Consider the following 23,473-nt stretch of genomic DNA (forward strand, 5'->3'; position numbering starts at 1 on the left):
GCACCTACAGTCAATTAATCTACAACAAAGGGGGCAAGAATATACGATGGGGAAAAGACAGTCTCTTCAGCAAGTGGTGCTGGGAAAGCTGGACAGCCACATGTAAACCAATGAAGTTAGAACACTCCCTCACACCATCCACGAAAATAAACTCAGAATGGGAGAAATAATGGAACGTTTGCCCCAGGAGTACTCACTGGTCGTGGGAGTTCACTAGTCCGTAGTCACATGCGTTTCTGGGCATAGTAGCCAGTAATCCTCAGAGAAGCTAGATGTTGAGGGAGGGGAAGTTGCCAGGTTTGACTGGAACAAACTCTAAGGAAACCCGTGGGCAGCCTTTAATAAAACTGGACTCAGACCCTCTGCAGTTAGGGAAAGGGAGAGTATCTCCACGTGTGGAAATGGTTGGGGCCATGAGCTCTAGCCATCCCCCTTGTCCACTGGGTGATTCCAGCCTCCTTTGCCAACCTTGAAGGATCTGGCCTCAGTTACACTGCAGACGGCCTGTAGATCCGCTTCCAGAAACATTATTATCTCTTATTATCCAGAGAAGGGAGAGGAAAAGAAATTTCTATAGATACTGTGAGCATGACAAAACCCTAGGTAGAGTTTGAACCAAGTGGGAAAAGTGACATAAAAATTCAGGTCACAGTTCCACTAATGACGTCCCTGTTACTTGGCAAGAAGTGGCCTCAGCAGCAGAAGCCATTGTCGAGCCAGGCTTGCTTCTTAGCTCTGTGTTTTAGTAGTGATGGCTTTGAAAACACAAGTTTTACTGGTCTCCATGTCCTGTTTTTATTTGAACTTGTTTCCGATTCTCATGTCTTCAAGGCCCAGCTCAAGTGTCACTTGTTCTGCAGAGCCTTCTGTGAGCCCCGTCTCAGGCAAAACAAACCATTTCCTTCCCTGAGTTTCTATACCACTTTTTCTCTTTCTCTCTTCTCGCACATGTTACACTGAGTTGTGTGCGGTTGTAAACAGAAAAGGCGGCAGAGTGTAGTGGATAAGAGCACGGGCTCTGGAGCTAGGCTGCTTGGGTTTGAATAGTGCTTCTTGCAAATTGCTTAATCTCCTTTTGCCTCACTTTCTCACCTGTCTCATCTCAATATAATAATAATAGTAGTAGTAGTGCCCTCATAGGGATTTTGTAAAGAGGAAAGAATATGTGTGAAGTACTTAGAACAGTGCCCAGCCTGTAGTAAGTGCTCAATAAGCTTTTGTTATTTGTCTCTCTTCTCCTTGAGGAATAAGATGATGCCCTTATGTTAGCACTGGGCTTGGCACAGAGTGCTAGGTGCTTAATACATTTTTGTGTGACTAAACCAGGTTCATGTTTAACGGTTTCATATGTGTATAGCCCTTTCATCAGCTCACTTATTTATTGCTGTGTACTGCTCCACGTAGCGGTTAAGAATGAAGGTTCTAGAGCCTGATGGCCTAGTTTGTGTCGTTGCTTAGCCACTTATTAGCTTCTTAACCCCTCATTGCCTCAGCTTCCTCATCTGGAAAATGAGAAAAAATATTGGAAGTTAAACACAGTTACTGAATATTCGGATATTAACTATATTTATTATTAATCTTATCGTTAATTAAATGATTTAATAAACACGTACCATGTTCCGTGGACTGTGCTAGACAATAGAGACGCAGAGGGGCGTACGGCTTGCTTCCTGCTCTAAGAAAACCTCTCAGCTAGTGAAGGCAACAAGTCAGTATGTATAGAGCCTGGCGGAGGGAGGGAGCAATGAGGGGAAATGGGAGGGCAGTAAGGTTTTCTGGAGCAGGTACATCCTGAGCTTTGCATCTGTGGGTTGAGGATCCTGGAATAAGAATGCCAAATGGGTATCAAAATCCCTTTTGTGGTTCATCAGAAATGAGTTTTATAACAGATTTCTCCCATCAATTTCTTTAACAAGACCCCTTAACGAGAGGCTCCACCGTGTATTTGGAAACCCAGAGAAACCATTCTGGGCCAACAACAACGTATCATCAGGCCAACCTAAGTGTACCAAAAATGGTTTTGAACAGTTTTCCTTGAGCAAAACTCCTCTTTCCTTTTGTAGTTAAGCCAGAGAGCCCTCGCAGGCAGAAGACTGCATTCCAGATGCCTCTGTCCTGCCCTCTCCCTCCCTCCCTCCCAGTGAATTTTCTGAAAAGGTTGGCATTTATCTTCCCTTCCTCACCCCAACAATCAGGTGAGAGGGAAAGCAGAGAGCGGCGTGTTTTCTAAGAAAAGACCAGGACCCCTTTCTAACTCACACTTGTAATAGGGACCTCTCTGAGATGGTGGGATGGGGCTATATTTACATTCTTGAGATCAAGTTCAGAGTATGGGTAGATGAAAACCTTTGTCTTTTGTCTCTTAGAAAACCAATAAAGCCAGTGAAGCTTGTCTATATTCCCCAAGTAGTTCATAAGAACAATAGAATTCAGAGTTCCTGGTGTTCCTCTGGAGCTGATTTTGGCAAGTGATAAGCAGCTTGTAAAAGGGCTTATTATTGAGTAGAGTTTTGGCTGCCTGACTTTTAAGGTTGGTTATTTATTTTGCATGTTGTATAACAAGAGCATTGGGCAATGCTCAGAAGAGGCCTTCTGGGTCAGAGACTAAGGACTTCTCTGACCATCCTCTCCTGCCAGAAGATTCCGGGTGCGGAGCACGGGCCCAGGCCGTGGCTTTTGTGCAGCCCCTAACCACCAGCAGGCCTTCTCTTAGGGGTTGAATACATGAACATTTCCATCCAGTCCCAGCCTGAGAAAAATATATGTGTGTAATTTCTCAAACTTACACTGATAATGTGACCTGCCTTTGAAAGACGTGGGGTTTTTTTGGGTTTTTTTTTTAAATTAATTAATTAATTTATTTATTTATTTTTGGCTGTGTTGGATCTTCGTTTCTGTGCGAGGGCTTTCTCTAGTTGCGGCAAGTGGGGGCCACTCTTCATCGCGGTGCGTGGGCCTCTCACTATCGCGGCCTCTCTTGTTGCAGAGCACAGGCTCCAGTCGCGCAGGCTCAGTAGTTGTGGCTCACGGGCCTAGAAATTGTGTGCTCCACGGCATGTGGGATCCTCCCAGACCAGGGCTTGAACCCGCGTCCCCTGCATTGGCAGGCAGATTCTCAACCACTGCGCCACCAGGGAAGCCTGAAAGACGTGTTTTTAAAGACACGTTTTGGTCATGTACAAGTAGTCCTATACGGGGTCCTTGTCATCTGAGTAGGTAGGTGCTCTGAAAGGTAGGGCTTCCAGCAGCTTGTGAGGAGTGCCCAGCCAGAAGCATCCCCAGCCCTTTCAGTTCAAACTTTAAAGCCATGTGCCTCCTACCTCATGCCGGACTTACTGGCTCTCCGAGAGAGATCCAGACATTTTAGAGACAGTGAGTGAGGGAAGCTCCTCTTTTTTCCTATTCCAAACTTTAAAAGTGAATTGAGCCAGGGCCCTCACGAAACTGAGATGGTCTCGACAGAGGGAAGCTTACTGGTGGCTCTTTTTTCACTTTTCTCTTGTTTGATTTTTATGGGAACCTGAATTTATGAGGAACTTCTGTTTATAGAGGCTATAAGCCAGCATTTGTGTCCAGTGATGTTAGTAAAATGGGAAACAGCAGGAGGTTACAGGTGCCTGGGAAGAGATTTCATGAGCCATTGAATGAGTTTTGGATGCTTTATGATATTTTGAAGACACATGTCTTGGGAAAGGTGGCCTTTACACTTGAAGTTACTGTTTTAGGATGAACCATCCTCCCTCAGAGACAATGTTTTGTTGAAGAAAGTCTTGGAAAACATGTGAGATCCAATCATCCTCATAGAGTTTGTGAGTGTGACTAGGTTAAACTTAGTGCACTAAAGTCTCTGGCATTGGGGACAGGCCGCTACTTTGGCTCCTGTATTAGTCAGGATAGGCTAGACTCTGACGCAGTAACAAATAAACAACACAGGATTATTTGTTGCTCACATAAATAAGGTTTGATGCGGACTGGTTGGCTCTCTTTAATCTTGTAGCAATGCCATCTGGCACGCGTGACCTCCAAGGGCACCATGGCAGAGGAAAAGACAGCTGGAAGCCCGTATGCCTTAGTTGCGTCATCCCAGCCCTGACACACATCACTTCACATATTTCAGTAGCAGGAACTAATCACTTCGCCCCAATCTAACTGCAAGGGGTACGTAGAAGCATACTTGGTGTATTTGGTGGCTGTTAACAGTCTCTGCTACATCCCCTGGGTACCAACTGACCCTTAACTTCCCACCCCACTCTCAGGGAATGTATGAGTGATGCTGATTTTCTAATTCTGTAACAGACCTGACTGTGAACACCAAACCAGCTCTCCAACCTGACAGACAGCGCTTGTTTTATCTAAGGAAAGGGGACAGGACGGGCAGTGCTCACCTGTTTGACAGGTACAGTCCTTTTCCTTGTCCTCCCTCGTCGCTCACCATGAAGCACACATTCTCACTTCTGCTCTGTCCTGAGAGTCACACTCATATGAACATAAGAGTTGCCCCCAGGTCAGGCACCTTTGTCACTCTAGTCCCAGGTTCCAGGTCTGACTGGAGCTGCGGGAGTGTTTGATGAGAAAGTGCAAGAGTTGTGTTTATGAAGTTCTCACAAGGTTGGGGCAGGCTGTCCATGTCTCTAGTGGTCCAGATGCCCCAGGGTTGAGTCACCATAAATTAATTTACGGCAAACCCTCTGACAAGATTGAGGGAGCAGAATTCCCCAAGTGTCCAGGAGTATCACTGAGATAGGCAACTCACTCCCCTCCCAAAGCCAAGTTCTCCACAGTTAAGGTGGTCCTTCTCCCAGAGGAGGATGACCAGTGGAGCCATTTCCAGATTTCTCACTAGAAGTGAGGACCAAATTCCCAGAAGGGACCTGAGAGTAAAAAAGTGGTTGCCTTCTCCTGTCCTGACTTAGCGTGTTTAGCTGAACCATAACCACTAGAGTATACTAGAGTGTGTGTGTGTGTGTGTGTGTGTGTGTGTGTGTGTGTATAAAAATCGATCCTGTGGTACTTGGTGACTTTGGTTGCCCAGCCCTTGCAACAATTTTCTTCTGTTGTTGTTATTTTCCCTTGGAATTGCAGGCGTGAGCAAACTAAGGAAATAATAATTTACTCTTACTGCCTTTAGTGTCTTCCAGAGGAAAGGGGTGGCTGGAATCAGTGTAGACCAATCCAAAGAGTGCACATCTGCCAGAATTGCAGCTCAGCTTCCTTGCCTCTGGCATGTGTATCTTTCTGCAGGGTAGGCCCTAGACCAGATGTAAGTAAGTTAGCCGCAGGGTGACTGCTTGGCTGGTTAGCTGGTTGGCTTAGAAGGGTGTGAAGGGGCAGCAACATAAGGAGGTAGGGGTTAGGCAAGGCTGTATCTGAAAGAGGGGCAGGATGATTAGTTTTTCCTTTCTCTCCTTTGGCTTCATTGCGATACTCTGTGTGGGTCTTGTTAGCTTGAATCTGGATGAGACTCACCCAAATACAGTTCTGAGATACAACTCACATCCCCTTACCTTCTAGAATCACTGCCAAACTCATTATGGTTAAAAGATTTCTAAGACTCAGGTACAGCATTCACCTTGGTTGGAGTTTGCCATTTAAATTTATTTCACACATACAAGCATTATGTCCGTTATGATGTGTTTTTAATTGTTTATCAGTTATTCCAGATCGAACCACTTTTAAAAATTTCTTTGTGTTTTCTTTATGGGAAAACATCGTTCGATGGTTGCTGTTTACATTCCCCGCTTTCTTTCCCAGAAACAAAATTTTAATTCTTCACTTTGACGTTTTCATGTCTTCCTCTTCCTATTTCATACTCCTGCTGTTGATTGACACTTTCCTCACTAAGTTTCCTCCTACTTCCCAACATCAAAACCTAAGCTTTTTTCTCTTTTCCATATCTTTAGTTTGAGATGTTGTGTATGATTTCTAGTAAAACTGTTAAGTGATCGAAGATATTTAATTTTGAGCCAGTTAGAATCTCTCAGACTTCTGTGATCTTTCCAAGGACTTCAAAGTAATTCACCTTAAAAACTAAAATATGTCATTGTAGTACTTCATTTATCATCTCCAAATATCTGGGAACTAGGTAGGGGCAAGTTTTATCCCTTCTATCTTAAGAATGGTCAAATCAAGTTTCAGAGATGAACCTCATCTTCATCCTGCTGGCTGTTTGATGTCCAGGCCAAAGTAATCAAATGCTGACCTGTGGATTCTGCATTATTACCTCCATCCTGGGCTAAACATGACACTGGGACAGGCTGAAGGAGACTGCTCTGCATCGTGTGGGTGCTAATGGTCTGGCAGAGGCAGGACTCTGGGGTCGTATGTCCCCAGAAGGCAGGGACCCCAGCATCTAGGCAATCCTCCTTTTATATCTTGTGCGTAGCTGGGCCTTTGCGGCCTGACCCAGCTCTCCCAGCAGGACCCTGTGGTAATCCTCGTCTACAGAGGATGTGGACACAGTGGGGATTTAGCTGTCAATAATATTATAGACAGTAGAAAATTTCAAATGTTGCTTCTTAAAGTAACAAGTGATGGCTGAGGATGCGAGAGAGAATGGCCTTCTCTGCAGTTTATCAGTGAAGTATTGACTATGAAAATGGTTTCTAAATTGTAAAAACATGGAACACATGATGGCTATTGGTACTACATTATGAATTGCATGTGTTGCTTTTCTCCCAGGATTTTAAAGAAAGACCTCAAAGATCTCAAGTATTACCATAGTTAAGAAACTTCAAAATTCACTTTATTTACCTTACTTCTGATTAGTGCATTTTTGTTTTGCTGGAAGGTAGAGCCCATGGCTTAGTTATTTTTTCTCCAGCTTCACTGAGGTGTAACTGGTATGTAAAAAACTGTAAATAATTAATATATATAATTTGGTGAGTTTGGACACATGAATGGACCTAGAAGACATTATGCTAAGTGAACTAAGTCAGTCACAGAAGGACAAGTACTGCATGATTCCTCTTATATGAGGCATCTAAAATAGTCAAAAGTAAGGATGGTGGTTGCCAGGGGTTGGGGGGATGGGGATATGGGGAGGGGGTTGGTGTTCAATAGGTATAAAGTTACAGATATATAGTACAAGATGAGAAAGTTCCAGAGATCTGCGGTACAATGTAGTGCCTATAGTTAACAATAAGGTATCATGTGCTTAAAAATTGATGAGTGCATTTTTTTTTATGTCATTGGGTTTCTCTCTGGATCTGCCTAAGCATGAGAATTCACCTTTTTATGTTTATTTTTATTTTTCTGGTAAAATCTGTGTACGCACATGTTTTATTTACTTATTTACTTATTGGAGTATAGTTGCTTTACAGTGCTGTGTAAGTTTCTGCTGTACAGAGAAGTGAATCAGCTGTATGTACACATATATCCCCTCTTTTTTGGATTTCCTTTCCATTTAGGTCACCACAGAGCATTAAGTGGAGTTGCCTGTGCTATACAGCAGGTTCTCATTAGTTATCTGTTTTATACATAATAGTGTATATATGTCAATCCCAATCTCCCAATTCATCCCACCCCACCCTCCCCACTTGGCATCCGTACATTTGTTCTTTACGTCTGTGTCCCTATTTCTGCCTTGCAAACAGATTCATCTGTACCATTTTTCTAGATTCCATGTATATACGTTAATATATGATATTTATTTTTCTCTTTCTGACTTACTTCACTCTGTATGACAGGCTCTAGATCCATCCACGTCTCTACAAATGACCCAATTTTGTTCCTTTTTATGGCTGAGTAATAGTCCATTGTATATATGTGCCATGTCTTCTTTATCCATTCATCTGTCGATGGACATTTAGGTTGCTTCTGTGACCTGGCTATGGTAAATAGTGCTGCAATGAACATTGGGGTGCATGTGTCTTTTTGAATTATGGTTTTCTCAGGGTATATGCCCAGTAGTGGGATTGCTGGGTCGTATGGTAGTTCTATTTTTAGTTTTTTAAGGAGCCTCCATACTGCATACTGTTCTTCATAGTGGCTGTATCAGTTTACATTCCCACCAGCAGTGCAAGAGTGTTCCCTTTTCTCCACACGCTCTCCAGCATTTATTGTTTGTAGAGTTTTTGATGATGGCCATTCTGACCGGTGTGAGGTGATACTTCATTGTGGTTTTGGTCTGCATTTCTCTAATGATTAGTGATGTTGAGCATTCTTTCATGTGTTTGTTGACAATCTATATATCTTCTTTGGAGAAATGTCTGTTTAGATCTTCTGCCCATTTTTGGATTGGGTTGTTTGTTTTTTTGATATTGAGCTGCATGAGCTGTCTGTATATTTTGGAGATTAATCCCTTGTCAGTTGCTTCATTTGCAAATAGTTTCTCCCATTCTGAGGGTTGTCTTTTGGTCTTGTTTATGGTTTCCTTTGCTGTGCAAAAGCTTTCAAGTTTCATTAGGTCCCGTTTGTTTATTTTTGTTTTTATTTTCGTTACTCTAGGAGGTGGGTCAAAAAAGATCTTGCTGTGATTTATGTCAAAGAGTGTTCTTCCTGTGTTTTCCTCTAAGAGTTTTACAGTGTCTGGCCTTACATTTAGGTCTCTAATCCATTTTGAGTTTATTTTTGTGTATGGTGTTAGGGAGTGTTCTAATTTCATTCTTTTACATGTAGCTGTCCAGTTTTCCCAGCACCACTTATTGAAGAGACTGTCTTTTCTCCATTGTATATCCTTGCCTCCTTTGTCATAGATTACTTGACCATAGGTGCGTGGGTTTCTCTCTGGGCTTCCTATCCTGTTCCATTGATCTATATTTCTGTCTTTGTGCCAGTACCATACTGTCTTGATTACTGTAGCTTTGTAGTGTAGTCTGAAGTCCAGGAGCCTGATTCCTCCAGCTCCGTTTTTCTTTCTCAAGATTGCTTTGGCTATTCGGGGTCTTTTTTGTCTCCATACAAATTTTAAGATTTTTTTTGTTCTAGCTCTGAGAATTCACCTTTTTAATTTCCTCAGTGCTTCACAGTTTTGGGGATAGTGCAGGGATGCTCCTCTGTTGGAGGTTAGAGCAGATTCCCCAAGCCCATGTTGCCCTTACTTTGTCAGCACTTCACTTTCTGAAAGAAGAATCTGGCACGGCCTCATGTTTGTTCTTGGTTATTCTTCCCAATTTTCTGTCACTCAGAGCTGTCTGAGCCAGGGAGTTGGTGTGGGCACAGGGGATTTTGAGGCCTGGCCTGATCCCAGGCAGATATTCAGTAGCACAGAACTTAACCCCAGGCCAGGTTTCTGACAACTTCTGTTCTCTGGAAATTTTCTCCAAACCTGGAAAGAAGAAATAGCTACAAACTCCCTTAAACACACAGAGATAGCACTAAAGCCACAAACTTTATTCCCCAAGGCACTTTATTTTCTAGTGCCTTGCTTGTAACATAGCTATAAAGAGTTTTGTAATCTGGTTCCTAGCTGTACAGATTAGAAGCAACAGGAAGAGATGTTGGAGTGGGGGATGGGGGGGAAGAAGCTCAGAGATACTGACAGAGGAAGTGCTGGCTGAAGGCCTGATATCCTGAAAAGAGACAGAAAAACAAAATAGCATAACATAATAAAGCATGTTGATTCTGATTACTCTGAATTAGCCGGAAAAACATCGAGTGAATTAAGAAATCTGGGAAGCGTGTAGTATATACACGTATATTTCATGTCAACAAAGATACTGTTTAAATGTTTTGGTGCTTAAAGGATACGATTCCCTTATCTGTACAAATCCAGTTATTTCTAACTCTGCCATACCTCACCTAAGCTAGAATTATGGGGTATTTCCTGTGATGACAATATAATGCTTTTTTATAGTGAGGATTTGAAGCCCTGAGAGGAGCTGAAGCTAAGTCTTGTTTTGTGAGAGTGATTCAGGCATTTAGTAAGAATGTGATTTGAATCCTGAATTCATTCATTCTCGGATTTGGTACTCAGTAGAGGCGTCACATTTCAGACTTTATCTAAGGCTCCCTTAACTACCTCTAGGCTTTTTCTGACATTTTTGCGATTGGCCTAGAAGCCACCTGTGATAGTCCATGGAGGTCCGCGCTGTGTGGGAGTGCAGCTCAGGGCTTGGGGGTCCCAAACAGGAAGTGACTTTGGTCCTCAAAGAAGTCACTGCCAGCCTGTCGTCTGGGTTCACTGTGCTGATGAACCAGCCCAGCCTCTTCGTCACCACCTCTGAGTCAGAAGTCTGGGCAGGGCGCAGAGGCTGATGTGCAGATTCCACTCTGGCAACCTATCCCGTTCTCATGGCCATGAGCTTTCTGACCGGCTGCTGTGAACTGGCAGGCCTTGGGTGGGAGGGATGCTGGTCGGGCCAGGGCTTTCTGCTGCCGTCACATGCATCTGCAATTACCTCCTTCCTTTTGCTGGTCGATTAATAGTCTGGCCACGCACCTCTGCCGGCAGGAAAGTCTGTTTTGTTCACTCCTCTCCCTGCCTGACCCCCCACCCCATGACACAGAGCGTGATTGACTTGGCTCAAAGCAAAGAAACAGTGAGGCTGCAGAGTCTGTAAAGCAGTCAGAAGCATGTCTCACTTAGCCCTTGCAATTGTGTTGCCTTGGCTGAGCCTCTTGCCTCCCTCCCCTGTGCTGGCCCTTAACGTGCTTCACCAAGGGATGGTTGCTAATTTGGAAATTTAACGCATCCACCTTCTTTGGGGATGATTCTTATGGCAGTAGAACTACTGAATAGGGCTGAATACCACTAAAATGTGGTAAAGCACTGGACTGGAAATCAGGAAAACTGGGTTCTGGTCCTGGATCAGCTGTGTGGTCCTAGACAAATCTCTCTCTCTCTTTTTTTTTTTAACGTCTTTATTGGAGTATAATTGCTTTACACTGGTGTGTTAGTTTCTGCTTTATAACAAAGTGAATCAGCTATACATATACATATATCCCCATATCTCCTCCCTCTTGCGTCTCCCTCCCACCCTCCCTATCCCACCCCTCTAGGTGGTCATAAACCACCGAGCTGATCTCCCTGTGCTATGCGGCTGCTTCCCACTAGCTATCTATTTTACATTTGGTAGTGTATATGTGTCAATGCCACTCTCTCACTTTGTCACAGCTTACCTTCCCCCTCCACGTGTCCTCAAGTCCATTCTCTACGTCTGCATCTTTATTCCCGTCTTGCCCGTACGTTCTTCAGAACCATTAAAAAAAAATTTAGATTCCATATATATGTGTTAGCATATGGTATTTGTTTTTCTCTTTCTGACTTACTTCACTGTGTATGACAGACTCTAGGTCCATCCACCTCACTACAAATAACTCAATTTCGTTTCTTTTTATGGCTGAGTAATATTCCATTGTATATATGTGCCACATCTTCTTTATCCATTCATCTGTCGGTGGACACTTAGGTTGCTTCCATGCTAGACAGATCTCTTCTTCATCTGCCAGAGGGGGAGGGGCAACGGTTGCATTCGATGATCTCTATAAAGTCCAGGTGCTCATCCTTCCATTCTCTTTCCTGTTCATACAGACAGAAATGTTTTGGTCCATTTTTGAGAGTGCCTTCTCTTTTCCTTGGTCTCCATATCTCCCTTCACCTGAGCCTCTCTTGTGGTGAAGAAGTTATGAATCTATTTCTTTCGAAAGCTGCCCAGGGAATTGGGCAAAGATTGTATTAGAGATGCCTAAGTTCTGGGAGTTTTGATTTTGGAACTGACCTGGAATTCAGGATTAATAGAGGTATTGTAGTCCCATCTGGAATTTTATCTCAGAATCACAGGGAGATCAGCCCAGCTAACTGTGCTGCAGTAAGATTTGGAAGTAGACATCTCAGCCGCAGTTTACTCTCTTGCAAGTGACTTGAGCGGGTGCAGGAGGAATAAGCTGTGCCCTCACCTCTCATCCTTAGCGCTGCCCAGAAAAGCAGGGAGGGAGGCTGGAGAGGGTGTGGCAGCAAACTTGGGCCCGGATACCTGACAAGTGGCCGACTTTATTAAATGCCCACTGTTTGGTGACTGAGCCAGGCATTGTGGAGCAGGGAGACTGAGAGGACAGCTTTCTACAAACAAACCCTGCCTCTTCTTGCTTTTGGGCCTCCATCAAGTTGTTTTCTCCAATTGGCAGGCCTTCCCTCTCTTCTTAGCTTATTGAAAATCCTCACCATCCAGGAAGTTCCACCTCTTGTGTGAAGTTCAGCAAACTTTTACTGAGGCCCTTGCAGTTCCCCAGCCCTCTTTGGGGGATACAAAGATGAATAAAGACTTAGTCCCTGTCCTCGGGCGGACCATGCTATATAAATATATTGTCCTGCTTGGGTCACTGTTGCTTCATGTTTCTTCCTTTCTCCTCTTCAGCTAAAGCTTAAGCCCCTTGAGGGCAAAGGCTGTGTCTCGGGGGGCTCACAACCACATCAAGTTGGGTGATTGACTAGAAGGACTCATAAGATTCAACAGTGGGTTTTAGTCACAGCTAAGGTTTCTTACAGCAGAGGATACAGAGAAAGGCAGTGGGAAAAATATACGCATCGCTCAGGCACAGGCTTCCAAGTTCTTCCCTGCCCAGGGCCACACAGGAGCAGCTCACAGCAAACTACAGGGACACCTGTGACATGTCTGTGCCCAGGGAAGTCCACCAAGTCTCAGGGTCTGAGGTGTTTATGAAACAAAACTCAGGACTCCAGCATCGAAAGCAGGTACATGATGACTCTTCTTAAACACTCCTGAGAGGTCCTCCTGAACTGGTACGAACACGCCCCATTTCTCTGGACAGATACGTAAAACAACAAGGTCAATCAGAGACATAAAAAAGCCTTCTGAGGGCCATAGTCCCCGGGGTAGATCAAGGGTCAATTATGACGCCAGGCTCCCCTGGAGACACACAAGGACTGATCGACAAGACCTTCTGTGTTAACTCCTTCTTCCAAGCTGTGTCTGGTACAGTTCATGTCCCCTCTCGGAGTGCTCAGTGTGGGGCAACACAAGAACCTGGCCTCTCCTCTGAGCTCCACTCAGATACACGTCACTATCTACTCACCCCGTCCAGTCCCGTAGACACTGGCACGTGAACCTGTCAAAATCTGAACTCGAACCGCCCCGCCCCCAACCACTCTTCCCCATCTCAGTAACTGTCAGCATCAGTTGCTCTATTGCTCAAGCCCCCAAATCTGGGCATCATCCTTGATTCGCCTCTTCCTCTCACCTCCCACAGCCAATCTGTAATTCCTGTTAATTCTAACTCTGAGGCGCATCCCAAATGTGACCACCTCTCATTCTTTCGACCACCCTGCTCCAATCCACCATCATCTTTCATCTGGATTACTCACCTTCTTAATGTTTCTGTTTGTCTCCCTTATGGTGTGTTCTCCCCTCACCACCCAGAGTGATCCTTCAAAATGTGTACCGGATGTTGTCACTCCCTGCCATTCACAGCCTCCAGTGGCTTCTCAATGTGCTCGGATTAAAATGCAAACATTTTTCTACCCTGCTCGCTCATCATGCTCCAGCTCCAGAGCCAGTGAGTCAGTCTGTTTCCTCCTTGTGTGGTATTCCTTCTTCCAGGACTGTTCTTCCCCTAACTCTTCAAATGCTTGGATCCTTCTCATCCTTAGCATTTTATTCCCACCGTCAGGCCCTCGTGGAGACCCTCTCTGGCCACCCTATTGAAGGTAGCCTTGCCCCTTGCCTCACCTGAAATCATGATTGTTTATATATTTGCTGTCACTCAACGCTGGCTGGAATGTAAGCTTGTGAGAGGAGACGCTTTTCTATCTAGTCCACAGTTTATATCCCCAGCACCCAGCACTGTGGCAAATTCAGAGTAGGCATTCAGAACTATTTGTTGGTACATGTAGCAGATAATTAGTAAATACTCAGTATGTGACTACTTAAAAGTGAAGAGCCGGTCTCTGCCCCTAAAAGTTTACATTCTACTGGCAAGTTGGATGGGAACCAGCAGAACACGCAGAAAACTTCTCTGTGCTTTCTGGTATCCAACATAGGGCGTGTCAGTCCTGCTGTCCTGGACAGCAGAAACCAGCAGATGCAGAGGGGCCCCGTCGAGCAGCTCGAATCTCTCCAGCCCATTGCTCTCTTTGATGGGCTTCTAGGGGCCGTTGGAAGGGAGATACCAGCAGCCTGGAAATTCCAAATGGAAGGCAAGGATCATGGGGCATTGCTGTCTTCTGCAGGGTAGGGGCAGTGGTGTTTTTGCCAGAGCAGTGCTCCCAGTGTACTTGCACCATGCTTCTGGCTTCTTCAGAGCCTGGCTTTATGGGTCCCAAGAGATCCTGAAACTGTCTAATATTCTTCAATAAATTTCCTTTCTGCTTAAACTAGTCAGAGTGGATTCTGTAGTTTGCAGCTAAGAACTCTGACCTATCTAACAGGTTGAGGAGGGAAAAAAAGATGGAAAATCAGAATCCTGACTTATAACTGACACTTAAACTTGAGTGGACAATGTTAAAATTATACTGACGTTGGGGGCATGACTTCGAAATTGAACTAACACATGTAACTATATCCAAGTGATATGCTAAGTTTGAGGCAGAGTAATTTATTTACTCACATGCCTGGGGAAAATTGTGTATGTTTTTATGTGTATGTACAGGTCCATTAAAAAAAAACAAGCATTTGCTTCTTTCAGTTATATGCTATTATAATCCAGCATAGCTTTTATTACAAGTATGTCAGTTACTAAGGGAAAGAGACTTAAAATATTTTAAGAAAGCAAAACTAAAGTATAGGGACTCCCCTGGTGGTGCAGTGGTTAAGAATCTGCCTGCCAATGCAGGGGACACGGGTTCGAGCCCTGGTCTGGGAAGATCCCACATGCCGCCGGAGCAACTAAGCCCGTGCGCCACAACTACTGAGCCTGTGCTCTAGAGCCCGCATGCCACAACTACTGAGCCCTCGTGCCACAGCTACTGCAGCTCGGGCGCCTAGAGCCTCTGCTCCGCAACAAGAGAAGCCACTGCAATGAGAAGCCCGTGCACCACAGCGAAGAGTAGCTCCCACCCGCCGCAACTAGAGAAAGCCCGCGCACAGCAAAGAAGACCCAACACAGCCAAAAATAAATTAAAAAAAACAAAAAAAACCTAAAGTATAGTGCTTAAGGTTGCAACTCTGGTGCAAACGAAAGAAAGAAAACTAAGAGAAAGCAAGGAAGGGATTACCATAAAAGTCATCACAGTGGTTGATTTTAGGATTGGGATGGGATGTGTGTCAGGCTTCTGAGGTGGCTGGCAAGGTTCTATTTCCTGACCTAGATGAGAACAGGAAGGTACTGACTTTATAATGCTCTATTAAGATCCGTAGTTTTCTATGTGTTAGATTTTACAACCAAAAGTGTTTCAAAATAAGTATATCAACTATTCAAATGTAAATTATTTTAATGCATATGTCCCTCGTGTGTTTTCATTTCAGGATCCCTGAAGACTTCATTATGGATTTTGTCTCTGGGAACACGTGAGTTCCTGTACGAGTTTAACAGAGAATTAGCTTAAAATGTGTATCCTCCCTTATGGTCAAAGCCTTACAAGTGAAAACAAAGCACCATTTCCCTTATCAAATTGGCAAAGACTTTTTTTTAAATTTAATTTAATTTAATTAATTAATTTATTTTTGGCTTCATTGCTGCGTGCGGGCTTTCTCTAGTTGCGGCAAGGCGGGGGGGTTACTCTTCATTGCAGTGCACAGGCTTCTCATTGTGGTGGCTTCTCTTTGCTGCGAAGCACAGGCTCTAGGCGCACGGGCTTCAGTAGTTGCTGCGCGCGGGCTCAGTATTTGTGGCTCACGGGCTCTAGAGCGCAGGCTCAGTAGTTGTAGTGCACGGGCTTAGTTGCTTCATGGCACGTGGGATCTTCCCCGACCAGGGGTCGAACCTGTGTCCCCTGCACTGGCAGGCGGATTCTTAACTACTGCACCACCAGGGAAGCCCGGCAAAGACTTTTTTTTTTTTTTTTTTAAAGTATAGAACTTTGTACAATTAACCCCTTATAGATACACACACACTGTTATTTATTATTTTTGGCTGTGTTGGGTCTTCGTTTCCGTGCAAGGGCTTTCTCCAGTTGCGGCGAGCGGGGGCCACTCTTCGTCGCGGTGCGCGGGCCTCTCACTGTTGCGGCCTCTCCCGTTGCGGAGCACAGGCTCCAGACGCGCAGGCTCAGTAGTTGTGGCTCATGGGCCTAGCCGCTCCACGGCATGTGGGATCTTCCCAGACTGGGGCACGAACCCGTGTCCCCTGCATTGGCAGGTGGATTCCTAACCACTGCGCCACCAGGGAAGCCCCAAAGACTTTTTAAAAATGTTATTACTCAGTGTTGGTGAAAGTATGAAGAGATAGGTACTTATATGCCCTGCTGGTAGACATGTAAGTGAGTACAACCTTTCTAGAAAGCCACTTTACAGTCTGGAACAAGGGCCTAAAAAATGTTCATATTCTTTTTCCCAGTAAACTCAATTCTAGGAGATTTATGTTAAGGAAATGATCAGAGATTATGTGCAAGAATGTTCCTTGCAGCAGTTTTGTAATACCGAAATCTTGGAGGCAACATAGATGTTTAACACTCAGGAAATAGTACCATCACAAGGTGAAATATTATGCAGCCATCATTATGGAGGGTTTTGAATACAGGCACGTAGAATGATGATGATGATGATGATGATGGTGGTGGCCAGTACTTATTGATCACTTACTATTTGCCAGGGACGACTACACCTCTTCACGGGAATTCTCGGATCCTTGAAACAACACTTTAAGGTGAGTGCTATGATTATTCTCATTTTGCAGATAAGAAAACTGAGGTTCAGAGAGCTTATGTAACTTGCCCAAAGTCACACTGTAAGTAAGCAATAGAGCCAGGGCTTGAATCCAGGCCTGACTACTCCAAATTTACATAAAGGCTGTTAACAGTAGTAATCTTTAGGTGATGGGATTATAGTGATTTTTAAAATTTTCTAGTTTCTATTTTCCTTTATGCTCTCAGTTTTATACAGTAATCACTTATCAGTTTTATAATCAGAAAAAAAAAAAGTAGCAGCTCCTCCCAGGTATTGCTGCCACCCAGGGATATACTGACTTCTGGCGGAAGTGTCCAGGAATGAGGGTAGGGCCGAGGGCCTTGGGGCGGGAAATACTGAAGAGTTTCCTTGGGCTCGGCCTCCCCTGCTCCATGGCTAGTCCAGGTTTTTCCTAAGAACACTGCCCCCTAACGGGACTGGACAAGCGGCCGCCTTGGCCTGGGTTCTTTGCTTCTGTACAAGTAGAGTCTTGCTGAGGAAAGGAATGGCATATGAGCAGTGACAGAGGGCAGGAACGGCCTGGGTTTTGAATTTCCTCCTAAAATTGCCTACCTAAATTCCTGCGTTTCACACTGCTTGCCTCGTAGCTGTGTGCTAGGCAGCAAGAGTTCTGACTTGGCGCCTCTGGTATGCGTCTCTGCCACCTCTACCTTTAGACCAGGGGTCAGGCAGCCTCCTTCTGGCTCTGACTGAGCAGCAACCTTGTTGAGGGGGCCTCGTGTGGCCGCCACTGGGTCATCACAGCTTGTCCTGTTTCCATACGTGAATCAGCGACTCCACCTCCCACCTGATCACAACCGGTCTTTTCCCCAAACTTGGGTCGTTGAGGGAAGATGAGGCAAGAAAATGCAGCAGACTCAGTGTGACCCCCTGCTCTAGGCCTGGGAAAGCTTCCTCAGTGCTCCTGCCTTACCAACAAATCAGTCCATGAAAGAAGGACACTCAGGGAGTTTGCCCCAAGTTAACCGAGAGACGTGGGAATGAAACCGAGCTCTCCTGCTTTCTGGGCCCCCTGTGCTGTCTATGTTTAGCCACGCTGCCTCGGGCCTTGTCCACCTTGTCTGAAAGCCAAAGCAGGCAGGTTGCTCATAAACATTCCTGTGCCTGCCAGCTCACGCCAGCCAATCATTAGGATGTCGGTCTTAAAATGCGAGGCTCCCCTTGCACCCAACTCCGAGGGCCTGCAGAGGATACACACCAAGGGATTCACAGCCCGAGTTCTTCCCAAGGCCAAGTGACCTCAGACAAATCCCTGAAAGTGAAAGGCATGTGTCTCACTGCTTCATCTTGGCAGGGCTCAGCCAGTGGCTCCCTCTCAGACCCACGGTTCCTGGTCACAGTTCTTTGAGTGTGTTGACCTACTTTCTCCCCTTCAGAGGGAAAACAGAAACCAATACGTGTCTCGCGAGTACTCTTGCTTTCAGGGACGTTGATTCTGTCTTCTGGCCCCTTGTCCTTTCCGTGCTCCATTGTCACTCTGCTCTACCCACTTCAAGCATGACTGAAGCGGAACCCTGAGTGTCGCTTACTGTCCCTGTTTCACAGCTGTGTTTTCAGAGGCGGTGTGGCCCACACATCACGGGGATGGGGACAGAGCCTGCCTACCCCTCCTTTCCCTACTGTAGCCCCTGCTGTTAAGTGGCATGTGCTGGAGTGAAGTTGCTTCTGCATGAGAACCTTTTGGGAATCAGCAAGGTGTCTCTGATTTTGTGACTGGGCGCATTATGGACTGAGAGACATCCAGCTTGACTTGACCGTTTCCTACATCTTTGATGTGGGCCTCCGAGAAGAGTCTTAGGTGGCTCAACTCTTTAGTTGCTTTGACAGGCAGAAATCTCCTATGGACAGTGTGTACAGGTGACTCTCAAATACCTACATTGAGATTTTCAGTGGCAAATTAATCATTTTAGGCTGTCTTTACCCTTCCCAGTATGCATGCCATTTCCCGCTTCTCTAGACATCAGTTAGAATCAGCTTGGAAAGTATACACTCATTTTAATATCAGTCTGAGAAAAATTAATTAGATGGATAAATCCGCTGGGGTTCAGAGGTAGGTTATGGCTGCGTCATATGATGAATTCCAGAGTGCCTTTGGGACTATTGACTGGCTTTAATAAGCTGCCATGTCTGTTCTCCATGACCATGGGTAATGGAGTGTATCTTATTTAGCTCCCCTATCCCTGGCTGCTTTGTCTCCTTTCTTCCCAACTCGTCCCTGTGTGCAGAGCAGATCATATATAACCAGCCTGCCTTCTAGCATCCTATTAGATTTCATTGACATTGGGTAACATGTGATTTTAGGAAGGTTCCAGGTCCTTTTCACCAGCTCCAAAATCATATTGGAGTCGTGGTGGCCACAGGAGGCTGCACCTCAGCAGCCGGCTGGGCCAGGGTTAGGGTGAGCCCTCCCTCTGGAGAGCTGAGCCGGCGGCAGGTGGGGAGACAAGGTGTGGCTGCGGACGATGGTCAGGGATCTCTGCTTCTTGCGGCTGTAAAGTGCCTGTCCTGCACTGGATCATCTGGGTTGGTTGGAGGCACAATGAGAATGCATAACAACAGGACCTCTGTCTCCCCAGAACTGGAGAGGGGAGGGGGCGACTGGGATGGGGCACGAGGATGAACTGCAGGCAGTGGATAGAAAGGGTGATATTACTGAGGAGGTGAATGATGGAGGGGACGATAATGAAAGTTATTACCTTACCGTATGCCTCAAAGTTTCCCCAAGACGCTGAAGTGAGAAGAGCCAGACTGGCAGGGTGGAGAGAAGGGGGGCAGCAGTTGGAAGAAGCTCACCGAACCTACCCTGTCATAGCCAGCACACTCTGGTGCCACGCTGACCTATGCAGCCTTCTGTGATGAGGGCAATGTGCTTTGTGTGCGCTCTCCAATATGGCGGTCATTAGCCACATGTGGCTTTTGAACACTTAAAATGTGGCTGATGTGACTGAGGAACTGAATTTTTAGTTGTAGTTAATTTTAATTAATTTAAATTGACCTACATGAAAGGATGCTCATCATTGCTAGTTATTAGAGAAATGCAAATCAATACTACAAAGAGATATCACCTCACCCCAGTCAGAATGGCCATCATCAAAAAATCTACAAACAATAAATGCTGGAGAGGGTGTGGAGAAAAGGGAACCCTCCTACACTGTTGGTGGGAATGTAAATTGGTGTAGCCATTATGGAAAACAGTATGGTGATTCCTAAAAAAACTAAAAATAGAGCTGCCATATGATCCAGCAGCCCCACTCCTGGGCATATATCTGTAGAAAACCATAATTCGAAAAGATACATGCACCCCAATGTTCATAGCAGCACTATTTACAATAGCCAAGACATGGAAACAACCTAGGTGTCCATCAGCAGAGGAATCGATAGAGAAGGTATGGTACATGTATACAATGGAATATTACTCAGCCATAAAAAAGAATGAAATAATGGCATTTACAGCAACATGGATGGACCTAGAGATTATCATCCTAAGTGAACTAAGTCAGAACGAGAAAGACAAATACCATATGTATGATATCACTTATATGTGGAACCTAAAATATGACATGAATGAGCTTATTTACAAAACAGAAACAAACTCACAGACATAGAAAACAAACTTATGGTTACCAAAGGGGAAAGGGGGTGGGGGAGGGATGGATGGGAAGTTTGGGATTAGCAGATGCAAACTAGTATATATAGGATGGATAAACAAGGTCCTATATAGCACAGGGAACTATATTCAGTAGCCTGTGATAAACCATAATGGAAAAGAATATGAAAAAGAATATATATATCTATAACTGGGTCACTTTTGCTATACAGCAGAAATTAGCACAACATTGTAAATCAGCTATACTTCAATAAAATTTAAAAAGTAAATAAATAAATCGACCTAGCCATGTATGGCTAGTGTTTGTCCAGTGGGGGCAGTGCAGCCCTAGAGTCACAGTTGACAAGGGTGAGTGGGGCGGTCCACGTAGCCCAGGGAGATCAGCTCGGTGCTCTGTGACCACCTAGAGGGGAGGGATGGGGAGGGTGGGAGGGAGGGAGACACAAGAGGGAAGAGATATGGGAACATATGTATATGTATAACTGATTCACTTTGTTGTACAGCAGAAACTAACACACCATTGTAGAGCAATTATTCTCCAATAAAGGTGTTAAAAAAAAATAAAGCATGGACTGCAGCCGGCAGCCCTGGCGTAAATCCTGGTTTACCATTTGCTAACTCTGTAACCTTGCACAAGTTATCCAACCTCTTTGAGCCTATTTTCTCATCTGTAAGATGGGGAGCCTAACAGTACGGACATCACAGAGGGCTGTTGGAAAGACTGAATGAGGTAATCCATGTAAAACTCTCAACAAAGCGCCTGGCATCTATGAGGCTCTCAGTAAGTGGTTGCTGTCAGGATGTTTTTTTTTTTTTTTTTTTAAACATCTTTATTGAAGTATAATTGCCTTACAATGGTGTGTTAGCTTCTGCTTTATAACAAAGTGAATCAGTTATACATATACAATATGTTCCCATTTCTCTTCCCTCTTGTGTCTCCCTCCCTCCCACCCTCCCTATCCCACCCCTCTAGGTGGTCACAAAGCACCGAGCTGATCTCCCTGTGCTATGCGGCTGCTTCCCACTGGCTATCTATTTTACATTTGGTAGTGTATATATGTCCATGACACTCTCTCACCCTGTCACATCTCACCCCACCCCCTCCCCATATCCTCAAGTCCATTCTCTAGTAGGTCTGTGTCTTTATTCCCGTCTTGCCACTAGGTTCTTCATGGCCTTTTTTTTTTTTCCTTAGATTCCGTATATATGTGTTAGCACACGGTATTTGTTTTTCTCTTTCTGACTTACTTCACTCTGTATGACAGTCTCTAGGTCCATCCACCTCACTACAGATAACTCAATTTTGTTTCTTTTTATGGCTGAGGAATATTCCATTGTATATATGTGCCACATCTTCTTTATCCATTCATCTGTCGATGGACATTTAGGTTGCTTCCATGTCCTGGCTATTGTAAATAGACCTGCAATGAACACTTTGGTACATGACTCTTTTTGACCTATGGTTTTCTCAGGGTATATGCCCAGTAGTGGCATTGCTGGATCGTATGGTAGTTCTATCTGTAGTTTTTTAAGGAACCTCCATACTGTTCTCCATAGTGGCTGTATCAATTTACATTCCCACCAACAGTGCAAGAGAGTTCCCTTTCCTCCACACCCTCTCCAGCATTTATTGTTTCTAGATTTTTTGATGATGGCCATTCTGACCGGTGTGAGATGATATCTCATTGTAGTTTTGATTTGCATTTCTCTAATGATTAATGATGTTGAGCATTCTTTCATGTGTCTGTAGGCCATCTGTATATCTTCTTTGGAGAAATGTCTATTTAGGTCTTCTGCCCATTTTTGGATTGGGTTGTTCGTTTTTTTGTTATTGAGCTGCATGAGCTGCTTGTAAATCTTGGAGATTAATCTTTTGTCAGTTGCTTCATTTGCAAATATTTTCTCCCATTCTGATGGTTGTCTTTTGGTCTTGTTTATGGTTTCCTTTGCTGTGCAAAAGCTTTTAAGTTTCATTAGGTCCCATTTGTTTATTTGTGTTCTTATTTCCATTTCTCTGGGAGCTGGGTCAAAAAGAATCTTGCTGTGATGTATGTCATAGAGTGTTCTGCCTATGTTTTCCTCTAAGAGTTTGATAGTGTCTGGTCTTACACTTAGGTCTTTAATCCATTTTGAGTTTATTTTTGTGCATGGTGTCAGGGAGTGTTCTAATTTCATACTTTTACATGTATCTGTCCAATTTTCCCAGCACCACTTATTGAAGAGGCTGTCTTTTCTCCACTGTATATGCTTGCCTCCTTTATCAAAGATAAGGTGACTATATGTGCGTGGGTTTATCTCTGGGCTTTCTATCCTGTTCCATTGATCAATATTTCTGTTTTTGTGCCAGTACCAAACTGTCTTGATTGCTGTAGCTTTGTAATATAGTCTGAAGTCAGGGAGCCTGATTCCCCCAGCTCCATTTTTCGTTCTCAAGATTGCTTTGGCTATTCGGGGTCTTTTGTGTTTCCATACAAATTGTGAAATTTTTTGTTCTAGTTCTGTGAAAAATGCCAGTGGTAGTTTGATAGGGATTGCATTGAATCTGTAGATTGCTTTGGGTAGTAGAGTCATTTTCACAATGTTGATTCTTCCAATCCAGGAACATGGTATATCTTTCCATCTATTTGTATCATCTTTAATTTCTTTCATCAGTGTCTTATAATTTTCTGCATACAGGTCTTTTGTCTCCTTAGGTAGGTTTATTCCTAGATATTTTATTCTTTTTGTTGCAATGGTAAACGGGAGTGTTTTCTTAATTTCACTTTCAGATTTTTCGTCATTAGTGTATAGAAATGCAAGAGATTTCTGTGCATTAATTTTGTATCCTGCTACTTTACCAAATTCATTGATTAGCTCTAGGAGTTTTCTGGTAGCATCTTTAGGATTCTCTATATATAGTATCATGTCATCTGCAAACAGTGACAGCTTTACTTCTTCTTTTCCGATTTGGATTCCTTTAATTTCTTTTTCTTCTCTGATTGCTGTGGCTAACACTTCCAAAACTATGTTGAATAATAGTGGTGAGAGTGGGCAACCTTGTCTTGTTCCTGATCTTAGTGGAAATGGTTTCAGTTTTTCACCATTGAGGACAATGTTGGCTGTGGGTTTGTCATATATGGCCTTTATT

General features: G+C 44.3%; 1 long non-coding RNA gene across 8 annotated transcripts in view; it reads left to right on the forward strand.

Annotated features, from left to right (window-relative positions):
• The window catches only part of LOC132356827 (uncharacterized), a 90,947-nt gene that overhangs the window by 10,547 nt on the left and 56,927 nt on the right, over positions 1 to 23,473 (forward strand). For 7 of the 8 annotated variants that reach the window (XR_009500117.1, XR_009500110.1, XR_009500111.1 and 4 more), the window contains 3 exons: positions 4,297 to 4,396; positions 15,360 to 15,401; positions 16,645 to 16,698. This is a non-coding gene — a long non-coding RNA (uncharacterized LOC132356827). The remainder of the gene's footprint in view (positions 1 to 4,296; positions 4,397 to 15,359; positions 15,402 to 16,644; positions 16,699 to 23,473) is intronic. The other variant, XR_009500112.1, reaches the window with a different exon arrangement.

This window comes from Balaenoptera ricei, chromosome X, assembly GCF_028023285.1.
Source record: "Balaenoptera ricei isolate mBalRic1 chromosome X, mBalRic1.hap2, whole genome shotgun sequence".
NCBI classification, from domain to species: Eukaryota; Metazoa; Chordata; class Mammalia; order Artiodactyla; family Balaenopteridae; genus Balaenoptera; species Balaenoptera ricei.